The sequence below is a fragment of the Macaca nemestrina genome, chromosome 10, assembly GCF_043159975.1.
Source record: "Macaca nemestrina isolate mMacNem1 chromosome 10, mMacNem.hap1, whole genome shotgun sequence".
Taxonomy (NCBI): Eukaryota; Metazoa; Chordata; class Mammalia; order Primates; family Cercopithecidae; genus Macaca; species Macaca nemestrina.
Window position 1 is genome coordinate 72,544,622 of NC_092134.1, and position 12,386 is coordinate 72,557,007.

At 31.7% G+C, this 12,386-nt stretch overlaps 1 long non-coding RNA gene across 1 annotated transcript in view; it reads right to left on the reverse strand.

The window, feature by feature from the left end:
• Window positions 1-317: 317 nt before the first annotated feature.
• The window catches only part of LOC105474049 (uncharacterized), a 68,017-nt gene continuing 55,948 nt past the window's right edge, over window positions 318-12,386 (reverse strand). The window contains exon 3 of the long non-coding RNA XR_011608551.1: window positions 318-477. This is a non-coding gene — a long non-coding RNA (uncharacterized lncRNA). The remainder of the gene's footprint in view (window positions 478-12,386) is intronic.

The window sequence follows — 12,386 nt, forward strand, 5'->3', positions numbered from 1 at the left end:
GATCATGAGTTTTAAATCAAATTGTCCAAGTTATTGTGAATCGATTTTTTTCTCTATACTGTGTTACTCCCAGTAACCTAGCAATGATCAAAAAGTGTATGTGTGTGTTTTGTTTTGTTTTGTTTAAAGGGCCAGGGAAGCAGAAGGAAGAAAGTAAGCTAGTAATAGTAACAAATATTTAGCATATTAAACAGGAAAATATTTATTTTCAAGATATCCTATTATTGTTTTGTTTAAAATGGTCTATTTCTTTATAAAGAAGGTACAATATTCAAAAGATTTATTAATTTAGGAATTTTAATGGAGATTGGCTTCCTGTTACATGTGCCTTGCTTAAATAAATATAGAAATCTTATCATGAGCAAGAAAGACTTATCTTGGAGTGTAGTGGATTTATGATCATGAAACACATCCTGAAGTTCGAAGACTTTGCTTCTCTGGGGTCCATTTGAGAGGGACATGTCTGCTTCCCCATTCCTGTTGAAACTCTCCTCCACAGATGTCCCCGAGAAAAGACAACAACAAAAAAGGAGCAAAATAAGGAAGAACTGGGAGCAATAAAATCTCCTCTTAAGCCTCCAATGTGGATTTAAAATACAACTAGCAGCTCAGCCTCTATCTCTAATTTATTATATTAAACCTAAATTACTTTGTATTTAATAAAAAAGCACATTCCACCGAGTTAGATGAAACCCAAAGCCTTTCCATGTTTATTTTTTACTTCGAAATAAATGCCTTCACTGTTAACACAGATCTGTATTCCCTTAAATTCTATGTGGATTTAGTAGCGGACTTTTTATTTCACAACAGTTACAAAGAAAATATACAATATATAACCCTGTGTAACTACCATAAAAATACATTCAATAACAATAGAAGTGATACTTTTTATAGCCAAAAGACAATTATCTTTAAAGTACTCCATATCACTTTCTAAACATTAGATGAATAATTTTCAGAAAATTAAGAGAAAGTGGTAACATGCAGAAAATTCAATCATACAGATAATTTTTATCATGAATCCGAATACTGAGAAGGTTGGATAGACTATCTCCACTGATCACGTTCTAGCTGGAATTTACTTGCTGTATTTTCTTTGTTTCTCAGTTTAAATGTAAAGACCAGAGAAATTATTTTATTATTTCTAAAAATTTATACACACATACACGCATATAAAATTAGGACTTTCTATTACATATGTAAATAATATATATTATATAACTATATATAATATATACCTTTCATGCAAAAATCTAAAGACATTTAAATTAAATATATTAATATTTTTTAATTCATTGATTAATTTATTTCAAAGTGGCAGGTAAAAGTAAATTTGCCTTTGAGAACTAAAAAGTAATAAACAGGTATAGAATGTATTTTCCATACTATTTTATCACTAAGAGAGTATTTCATGCCTTTGGGAAAATAGATATTGATTTTTTTTAGTGAATTGTTCATTTAAATGTTGCTCTTCTAATTCTGTCTTAACTAGAGGTAATACCAATTTCTAAATGAGCAAACCAGAGGGACAGATTAGAATTATAGACCATATACTTCTAATCTGGTCCTTCTAACCATAGGGGACTAAGAGAGAAAATATTGGCTTAAATATAATTCAAAATAATTGAATTAAATTATGTTAATATTAATCATTTCTATTCACTCTAAAGGGTTGGCTTGTTTTCCACATGCCCGTGAACTATCCCAGAGGTGCCCAAATTACCATTGATCAATAGTTTGAAATCATGGTTTTTAAACTTTAACCTTCATTTTTGCTATGTAGTATTCTGTGTTCTATCATTAGATTTTGTGGAATTATTTTTTCTGAAATCAGGTAAATATTGTTCAGACACAGAGAAAAAATGTGAACTTCTTTTTATATATAGGGACATACAAATTGAAGAAAACTCTGTTTGGAAATATAGTGGGCTGATGGCCCTTAATTTCCAGCTAAGAGGCATTGAGTAGATTGGAAAAATATAGGGTACAAAAAGATTCAGACACTTGGTTATTTAATACTATTATTTTGATAAAAGAGGACAGAAGGAAACTATGTAATATTACACAACTACTATTTTTCATTGGAAGCAGTCCCCTGTAGTGGAAAGAAAACTGAATGAGCTTTGCCAACACTTAGTAAGGACTCCCTTACTAGTTTTTTTTTTTTTTTTTAATTTTGACAAATTATTCAACTAATTTGAACCTCAATTTGTTCATTTACAAGGTAAGAGCATTAGCGTATTAAGACCCTTAACTGTGAAATTTTATGCTCCTTGATAACAAATTGCCATAGAAACCTGAAACTACTGACTTCATTAAGGTGATAATTTAGAATGAATGCATATACACTTTATCTTCTTTACCCTACCAATAGGTATATGTAACAAAGTGGTAAAATAGTCCTCCCTTATTCCAGTGTAATAACCCGTGGAATGTTATATGGAGCATGGAATATTTGTCTTGTATTTGAATTTAAAATGAGAACCTGAATGCCTTACATTATGGAATATCTATTTCAAAAAATTTGAAGAGGAGGAAATACATCCTAACTGATGCTATGAGACCAGTATTACCAGTATGCCAGACAAGGACACAACCAAAAAAGAAAACTGCCAGTCAATGGCACTGATGAACATAGATGCAAAAATTCTCAACAAAATGCTAGCAAAATGAATTCAACAACACATTAAACAATCATTCACCATGATCACATGGGATTTATACCATGTATGGATAGTTCAACATATGCCTATCAATAAATGTGATGCATCACATTAACAGAAGCAAGAATGAAAGTCATATAATTATTTCAGTAAATGATGAAAAAGCATTAGATAAAATTCAATATCCTTTTATGATAAAAGTCCACATCGAAACGAGTCTAGAAGGAACATTAGTCAAAATAATAAAGGACATATAAGACAAACCCACATCTAACATGGTACTGAACAAGGAAAAAATGAAGGCCTTTCCTGTAAGGATTGGTACAGGAAAACGATGCCCACTTTCACCACTGTTGTTCAACATAATATTTGAAGTCTTGGCCAGAGCAAGTGGGCCAATGAAAAAATAAATAAATAAAAGGCAACTCAAATTGGAAAGGAGGAAGTTATATTAGTCTTGTTCACAGGTGACATGATCTTACACCTAAAAAAATCTAAAGGCTACAGCAAAAACTGTTAGAGCTGATAAATGAATTCAGTGAAGTTGTAAGATACACGATCAGCATACAAAAATTAGTAGCACTTATGCACATTAACAACAAACAACGTGAAAAAGAAATCAAGAAAGATATCTCATTTATAATAGCTACAATACTTAGAAATCAATCTAAAGGAAAAGGTCTGTACAAGGAAAACTGTAAATTTAGAAATCAATCTAACTAAAGAAAAAGATCTGTACAAGGAAAACTGTAAAACTGATAGAAGAAAGGGAAGAGGACACAAAAAAGGGAAAGATACTCCAGGCTCGTGGACAGGAAGAGTTAATATCCTTAAAATGACAACACTACTCAAAGCACTTTACAGATTCAATGTAATGCTTATCAAAATGCCAATAACATTTTTCACCAAAATGGAAAATAAAAACCTTAAAATTTACATGAAACCACAAAAGGCCCACAATAGTCAAAGCAGTCCTGAGCAAATAGAACAAAGCTGGAGGCATCACACTACTTAACTTCAAAATTTACTGTGAATCTTTGGTAGCCACAATGGTCTGGTAGCAGCATAAACAATAGACATATAAAACAATGGAAGAGAATAGATAACCCAGATATAAATTTATGCATTTTCAGCCAACTAATTTTTGACAAAGGCATTAAGAACATGCAGTCTTTTCACTAAACAATGTTGGGAAAACTGGATAACCATATACAAAAGAATGAAACTAGATTCCTCTTTCCATAAACAAAAATCAAATCAAAATGAATTAAAGATTTAAATTGGTCTGGCATGGTGGCTCACGCCTGTAATCTAAGCATGTTGGGAGGCCAAGGCGGGCCTATCGTCTGAGGTCAGAAGTTTTAGACCAGCCTGACTAACATGGTAAAATCCCATCTCTACTAAAAATACAAAAATTAGCTGGGCATGGTGGCCCATGCCTGTAATCCCAGCTACCTGGGAGGCTGAGGCAGGAGAATCGCTTGAACTCGGGAGGCAGAGGTTGTAGTGAGCCGAAATCACACCACTGCACTTCAGCCTGGGCAGCAGAATGAAACTCCATCTCAAAAAAAAAAAAAAAAAAAAAAAAAAAAAAAAAAAAGACTTAAATCTAGAACCTGAAACTATGAAACTACCAGAAGAGGAAAATGGAAAAATGCTTCCTAGGTAATTTTTTTTCTTTTTTCTTTTTTTTCTTGGTAAGATTTCAAAAGCACAGGCAACAAAAACAAAAATAGACAAATTTGATTATATAGCAAGATAAAAAGCTCTGTGCAGTAAAGCAAGCAATCAACAAAGTGAAGGGACAACCCACAGAAAGGGAGAAAATATTTGCAAACTACTCATCTAACAAATAACCAGAATTCACAAGGTGCTCAAACAACTTAGCAGCTAAAAAAATAATAATAATAATTCAGTTAAAAATTGGGTGAAACACTGAACAGACATTTCTGAAAAGAATACATACAAATGGCACACAGGTATATGAAAAAAGCTCAATATCACCAATCATAAGAGAAATGCAAATCGAAACCACAATGAGATATGATCTCACCCAAGTTAAAATGTTTTGTATCAAAAAAAAAAAAAAAAAAACAGGGATTAACACACCAGTGAGCATGTGGAGAAAGAGGAACCACTGTACACTATTGGTGGAACTGCAAATTACTGCAATCACTATAAAGAACAGTAGGAATGTTCCTAAAAAGCTAACAATATAACTACAATATGATTCAGCAATTCCTCTACTGGGTATATATCCAAAGGAAAGGAGATCAATGAGGGATACTTGCACTTCTGTGTTTATTGCAGCATTATTTACAATAACCAAAATATGGAATCAACTTAAGTGCCTAGACAATAATAACAGCATATTATTTAACCATAATAAATAAAATACTGCCATTTAAATGGAGCAACATGGATGGAACTAGAGGTCATTATATTAAGTGAAATAAGCCAGGCAAAGAGACAAATATCTTATGTTCTCACTTATATGTCAGAGCTAAAAAAGTGGATCTCACAAAGATAGAGAATAAACTGGTGATTACCAGAGGTTGAGAATTGTAGAGGGAAGGATGAAGGATAAAAAGAATATAAATATAAAAGCACAGTCAGGCCGGGCGCGGTGGCTCAAGCCTGTAATCCCAGCACTTTGGGAGGCCGAGATGGGCGGATCACGAGGTCAGGAGATCGAGACCATCCTGGCTAACACGGTGAAACCCCCTCTCTACTAAAAAATACAAAAAACTAGCCAGGCGCGGTGGCGGGCGCCTGTAGTCCCAGCTACTCAGGAGGCTGAGGCAGGAGAATGGCGTGAACCCGGGAGGCGGAGCTTGCAGTGAGCTGAGATCCGGCCACTGCACTCCAGCCTGGGCGGCAGAGCGAGACTCCGTCTCAAAAAAAAATAAAATAAAATAAAATAAAATAAAATAAAATAAAATAAAATAAAAGCACAGTCATGTTGGTAACTTAATTGATTTATACTATCATGAACATTGTCCTTGTTTTGTAATGAACCTAAAATAATGATTAAAAGATAAATAAATAAAATGGTAAAAAAAAAATTAGAATAAAAACTGAATAGAAAGGTAATTTAATGGAACTTCACAGTATTTGGAAAATATATAAATTTTAAGCTAATTGAAAATATTCTATGAAAACTAAAATGACTGCCTTTCATGAGGATAGACACCATGCTAGGTTAAAACCTTCTAACAAATAGCATGTCTTCTGACTATGAAAATGCAGAACTTGGCTACTATTGTGACAGCAGAGTCTTTCCCCACTGTTTTGATGTCTTAGTACATTTGGGCTGCTATAAGAAGATACCATGGACTGAGGCTTTTAAAGAAGATAAACATATTTCTCACAGTTCTGGAAGCTGAAAGTCTGAGATCAGAGTGCCAGCATGGTCAAGGGTCTACTCATGGCCCCTTTCCAGTTTGCAGACTAGCTGTTTTTTCTTGCATCCTCATATGGTAGAAAGTGGATGAGATAACTTTCTGGGGTTTCTTTCATAAGAGCACTAATCCCACTCACAAGCATTCCACTCTTATGACCTAATCACCACCCAAAGGCACCTACCATGACATTGGGGTTTGGGTTTCAATGTACAAATTGTGGAGGTACACAAACATCCAGTTAATAACATGAATTAGAGCAGTTTCTAATATGGTTTGGCATAGAAGTAGATGTAGTGATTAAGAGCTTAATCTTGGAGTTCAGAATTAATTCAAGTCTTGACTCAGTCACTTTTTCACCTTTTTAGCTTTATGCATGCTTTCTGTGTACGAATCCAAAGTACAGATATTCAAATTAATTGTATCAGTACCTACCTTGGTATATCAGTAGATGTTTTTCTTACTAAAAATATTTCATGACTTTGAAAAAGGACTTTAAAATATATTAAAACAATCTACGCATATCTATCAATCTATCTGTAAAATTTGGAATTAGGTTTATTCTTGGGTTTTTTCACATCAGACTTGAAATCCTACTTGAAAATGTAGTATTGAATCTCCAGCCAACAAATGCTATAGGGAAATTGTTCTTATTAGTACTGGGCTTTTGGAACTCAGCTGATTTCTTCCAAGTAAGGCTCTGGAAAGGAAAGAAAACAGGCAGTACGAAGCAGCTTCATGGTAGTCTGAATGAGAAAGCACAGAAATTATTAATGGTGCCAATCACAAGTCATTAGAGTTGTTTCCAGCCTGCAGCTTTACACCCATACCTCATATAAATTAGCCCCTTTTGAAGTTATATTATTGGGAACAGGTTTACCCTCAAAGAGCAAATATATTTCCTTTTCTGCTACACAGTTTATTTATCAAATTTTATAATGGAAACAGAAGCACTGAGTCAACTGATTTAAAAGTATAAAGGATACACATATTCAAACAACTTACAATAGCTAAATGCCAAAAGAAAGCTAACTCAAGCACAAATTAGAAAATTCATCAATTTTATTCTATTTAAATTATTTGCATTGTTGCAATAAAGCATCCATTGTTAAGGCATTAAAATCTTGATTACATTTGTTATGCCATAAGAGATAAGTGTCTACAAATTTAATACCCTAGGGAGACAATATTATAAAGTATAGTATTGTCAGAAAAATTAGGCACCAAGCATAGGATTAGTATACCATGAAATGTAATTTATTTTTATTTGATTAAATGCCATTTATTTTATGTTATAGTCTCATGTTCAGAAGATCGAGTTATTCTTACTTCTCAGTACACAGGGCACTATATTATTTGTATTTCCTTTATGCACTATTCTTACTAAGTTTAGTAACAAGCTATAACTTCTATTAAATCCATTTGGAGTTGTTCTTCTGTTTCCCGATTATGTATAAAAATGCACAAAATTGAGTAACTTGGTAAATTCACTTAAAATTATTCAAGATCTGAGGTTTTTCTTTGAGCTATTTAATCAACCATCAATAGTTTTCTAAATTATTGGTTTTTCTGTCATCAATTTACATTTCCTCATACTGATTTCAGTGCTTTACTTTTTTTCCCAAAACGTATGGTTCATCAAGATATTCAAATTATTTTACAAAATATTTTGTGCTTGTATATATATTCCTTTTTATTTTTTGTTCATTTTTGCCTTCTCTGTCTTACATTGACTTTCTCATTCTCATCAAAACATTGTCTAACTTCTCAATTATTTTAAAGTTTCAATACTATCCATTATTTTCCTGGCTTTATTATTATAGATTTCTAGTCATATTACATTTATTCATATTTTGTTATTAGCTCTTTCTATTGAATATTAATTCGTGTTCAAATAAATTAAAATTGTGTCCAAATACAATTTAAAGCTATAAACTTCTAAGTTCTGCTTTTGCTATGCCCTACAAATTTTAACATGCATTGCTTTGTTACTTAGCTTTATTTTATGAATTCTTCTTTAAATCAGTGTTTCATTACTAGAAATATAGGATCTTTATGATAGTTTTGCTATTGGCTTTCCAATTTTATTTTCTTATGATTAGAAAATTTTACCTGTTAATATTGCAGACCTTAAAGTAATTGAGAAATATAATTTTGGAAACTGCATTCAACCATGTACCAATATAAGATAAATTAAATATACATTTACAATTAAAACACACACACACACACATTTCTGGAAAATTTTTGGTAAAACATATTGTGATATGTTCATGGGATTAACTATGTTTTTGAAACAAGATTTTAGTTCATAAATCTTATAGCATAGCATATTTTATTATATCTAGTAAATTTCAATTATACATCATAACTCTAAAAATGTCTGGTTTATGTCATTTATAACATGGAAAAAGCCATCATACACTTCAGTAAATTTTGTTTTTGTTAGTTGTTTATTTTTTTTATTTATTTTTATTTTTATTTTTAATGATCAAATGAAAGATGGTAAATTTATTTTTAAAACATGCAGGAGGATTTTTGTAAACATTTTGCATTTTAAATATAGAAATGTGGAAACAAGGATTAATACATCTCATGGGGAACATGAGTCCAGTGTGGTTATTTAATAGCAGTGATGATGTGAGTTACAAAAGCCCCCAAATTTGCTGTTTAGTGGAATACAAATAATTGACTCAAGAGTACCTAGAAGAAAACTTCTCATTATGGTAGGGAAGTCAGCAGAGAGGCCAAGCAATTATTTCTGTAGCTTTAGAGACTTTTTAAAGTGAGCATTAACATATAGACTTAGAAGCATTAAATACTGTTGTTTACTTCTGCCTCAATAGTAAAACCAGCTCTCCTCTGCAGAAGTAGCCAGCTCCTTGTGGGCATCTGCCCTAAACACTAGATCTTACTGAACTTTTCTCAGCTTAGCACAGTTTGCTATTACTTGGTTGATTCCCTTTTTTTCATCAGGGACTCATAATGGACTTGGTGGGCATTTATTAAGTAGATATTGCTCCCCACGAAATAGTAATAAATTTTAAAAATAAAAAATCACTTGTGTCATTTGATTACCACTATGCTATTTTTAAAATTCATCAAAAGCCCATATATAGAGGGAAAAAAGGTTCTTAGGAAATGCTCCTAAGTTATTAATAGTAATTTATTTCTTTTGCATAGTGAAAGAATTATTTTATTCTGATTTTATGTTTTAAGAGCTTCTGTGATAAATATCTTATTTATGCTTAAATAAACCTGCTTAAAATGCTATGTAGATTGAGATATTGTTTAAATATCAAAAATAGAGGAGGAAGAGGAATATTTGTCTTTGGTTTTTGACTATTTGATTATGATGTGTCTACTGGAAATTCCTTTAACTTGTTGTATGTGCAGATCAATGTTTTTCACGAATTTGAGAAGTGTTCAGTCGTTCTTTCTTGAAATGTTCTGTTTGGCCCTTTTCTCTTTCTTCTTCTGGGAGTCAAGAAAATACTGTATCTAATATGGGAAAAGGTGATAGTTTGGGGATATAGATAGGCTTTGTATGAGATTCATGTTGCAAAAATCACCCTCGTTTTTTCTAGTAGTTTCCCCATTGAAAAATTTAATATTAATGCTGTTTTTCCTTGTTAATATCAATAGTTTATGCGGTTTTAGTGAACTTTTTAATCTCTGATAATTTCCAAGACTTTGTGTTCATTAAACATTTTGTTCATCTTTGTTTACTTACATTAAGATGGAAAGTAATTGTGAAATGTTACTAAAAAATTAAAACAATACTTTTGAAAAAATATATAACTTACCTGTTGGTTTTTATATTTTAATCATATAGTCACAAATTTATATTATTTATATTATTATTATAATATAAATTATATTATAATTTATAATATATTATTATAAATTATTATAATTATTATATTATTATAATTTATATTATTAAATGAGTACTTCCTCTAATATGTTTTTAATGGAAGTATAGCATCAATCCACTTTTTGATTGAGATGTTTTTAAGAAAGTTATGCTATGTTTGGTTTTACATGGATATTTTAGGTCACATGTCTGACCATGCCTTTTGTAGGTAACATCAAAAAACAATGAGTTTCTATTAAGAGCAAAATATGCTATACTTATCTATTATCTGTCCAACTACACTCAGTAGCCTTTGTAAATCTTTGCATCTATTAGAATCCCACAGAAGCAACATTAATAACATTCAAATTTACATAAATACTTCTTCAAAGTTATTTCAGAAATGGTTGGATGCTTACATAACTGCATCTTTTTGCAGATGTAGCACTGGTTTATAGTCATAGAGTTTATTCCGATATTGCCATCTGCAACAATGATATGGAATATATAGTACATGCAATATGAAACTGATTAATAATGCACTAATTATTGAATTACTTCACAATAATTCACAGTGATTCTGGTGTTCTTTCTTCCCAACTTTTATTTCAGGTTTAGAGTGTACACATGCAGGTTTGTTACTTGGGTAAAGTGCCTGTGTCATGGAGGTTTGGTGTGCAGATATTTTGCCACCCAGATAGTAAGTGTAGTACCTGATAGGTATTTTTTTAAAAATCCTTATCCTTCTTCCAGTCTCTACCCTCAAGTAAGCCCAGTGTCTGTTGTTCCCTTTTTTGAGTCCATGTGTACTCACTGTTTAGCTCCCACTTATAAGTTAGAATGTACGATATTTGTTTTTTTGTTTCTGCATTAACTAACAATGATTCTTTAAACTAGGATTTTCACTGCTTTCACAGTTATCTAACTTCTCCTGAAAATAGAAATAGAATTAAAATTTATTAGTCCACAAATTGTCCACAATGGTATTTTTACTTGTTATTTATTACATTTGTTTAGATCATTGTGCTAATAAAGCTAAGGACATAGGTTTTGACATTTTGTTTATAAAGTAGCATTGTTCTGTTATATTTCCATTGGCAGTACTTCTGATCAACCATCTCACAAATATGTGCCTGGTTACAGCAGTCTGGTTATAAAACAAATGAATTCGTTCTTCCATTATATACTTTTTTCTAACAACAATACAATAATAATACACTTCTTCTATATACCTGGAAGTAAAAATATACTTCTTCTATGACAATAATACATTTCTTCTATGTACCTAGAAGCAGCCAAGATATCTGGTGTAATACAAATATAAATGATTGAATTCTTGACAAGTATTCAAGTACTTCATTCAAGTAAAGACAGACTTTCTTAAACTTAACTAGAATGTAATTCTTAGTATTTTATTATTAGTGTATATTACCTCCTGGTTTCACAGTGTTGGTTTCATTTGTTTGTCCTGAATTTGTCATTTTTACCAAGCATTATTAATAAATGTTGTCATTAGAATGGCCATGTTGGGCTTGGGAGATTTATACTATATTTCCAGTTTCAACTGTAGTCTTTTCTAGCAATGTGACACATATGCAGAGAATTTTCACTTTCACATTTGCTTAAATCCAAAAGATGACTGACAATAGGTTTTTTCTCTTTTCCCAAACCTTTCTATACAGTCATGTACTGAAACCTCCCTGTCAAGAACAGTACACAAGGGACTCTCAGACAAAAGAAAATGCAATAGGACAAAATAAAATGGAGACAACTAATTTGTTTTAGGAGGTGGTGAGAAAAGTATTTCATAATGCTGCTTCCCATAGCATTTTATTCAAAACATCTTTACCAATTTACATTTCTACCAACAGTGCACCACATCCTCACCAACACTGTTATCTTTAGTCTTTTTGATAATAAGTGTGAGGTGATGTCTTTTTGATAATAAGTGTGAGGTGATACCTCATCATGGTTTAGATATGCATTTTCCCTGATAATTAGTTATTTTGAGAATTTTTTGATATACCTGTCAGTCATTTGTGTCTTCTTTTGAGAAATGTCCTTCCAGCCACATGGGGTACAGCTTATGCTATTATTTATGGGGTAAATAGGACACATTAAGCCACCTGTCACTAGGGTCAGTAGAGAAATGAAAAAGTATATGCAAAGTAAATGTAAAAATAGAAGCTGTGCAGCCCTGTTTTTCAGTCTGTGGAATAATTTGAATGTTCTTGCAAGAGTGAAATTATCATTTCTTATTTGACAGAGCTCTGTAAATATTTACTTATTTTAGTGTTGAACAATGAATTTTATTTTACAAAAAATATATCTGCAAAAATAAACTCATAAATGAATAAGCAGCCAAACAAATTAGCCAAAGTAACAAAGAGGTAAGGAGCTAATACCCAACCACCTCTAAGCCAACTCAAATAATGTATTCCTGTATTGAAGATAAAAGTAGATGCA